The following is a 740-nucleotide window of genomic DNA, read 5'->3' on the forward strand; positions in this document are numbered from 1 at the left end:
TATATATATATATATATATATATATATATATATATATATATATATATATATATATATATATATATATATATATATTTTGACTCCCCTTAGTGAAAATAAGGAGCCACTGCTGATACGTGCAACTAAAGATAGAAAATTTCATGCCACATACAGTTTAATTGTGAAACCTTTTACTGAAAAACCATCATCCAACAAAATGACATACATTCATATTACAATCATTCATAATGTTTCATTATTGAAAAGCAAATTATTCATTAGCAAGCACAAGAGTAAAGCAAGGGGGCCCAATTTTTTGTGTTTTACTACCTAAAAGAATAAGACAAAAGTCTAAAACCCCATTGATCCTAAAACCCTCCTCTATAAACAAAACAGTTCAAACACCAAATACCCATTAATCCAAACAAATAAGAAAATCAAAAAGAACTTATAATCCACATTGCCTTACCCATTACTCATCAATAACACAACTATACAAGACATGCAAAAAAACAAGAAACAGAACTAAACATATTACACATATACAGCTATATAAGTGATCAGTAGACAAAAAAATCCAATATTTACATTAAAAGAAACAAAAAGAACCAAGAAAAAATCAGATGATCATTCAATACTATAATAACATCAACATCCACATTAATATTAAAGTTTCGATTTTTACCCAAAAAAGACCAAAGCTTTACACTTACCTTTGCCAAAAGCTGAGAGTTAAGAGTTGAGCAGTTGTTGTTTTGGTT

General features: G+C 27.6%; 1 protein-coding gene across 2 annotated transcripts in view; it reads right to left on the reverse strand.

The window, feature by feature from the left end:
- Positions 1-740, reverse strand: part of LOC109212510 (DNA-directed RNA polymerase IV subunit 1) — a 20,003-nt gene extending 19,263 nt beyond the window's left edge. Inside the window, exon 1 of one of the 2 annotated variants that reach the window (XM_019376157.1) lies at positions 693-740. The gene's annotated coding sequence lies outside the window, so the exon portion shown is untranslated. The remainder of the gene's footprint in view (positions 1-692) is intronic. The other variant, XM_019376158.1, reaches the window with a different exon arrangement.

This window comes from Nicotiana attenuata, unplaced genomic scaffold, assembly GCF_001879085.1.
Source record: "Nicotiana attenuata strain UT unplaced genomic scaffold, NIATTr2, whole genome shotgun sequence".
NCBI lineage: Eukaryota > Viridiplantae > Streptophyta > Magnoliopsida > Solanales > Solanaceae > Nicotiana > Nicotiana attenuata.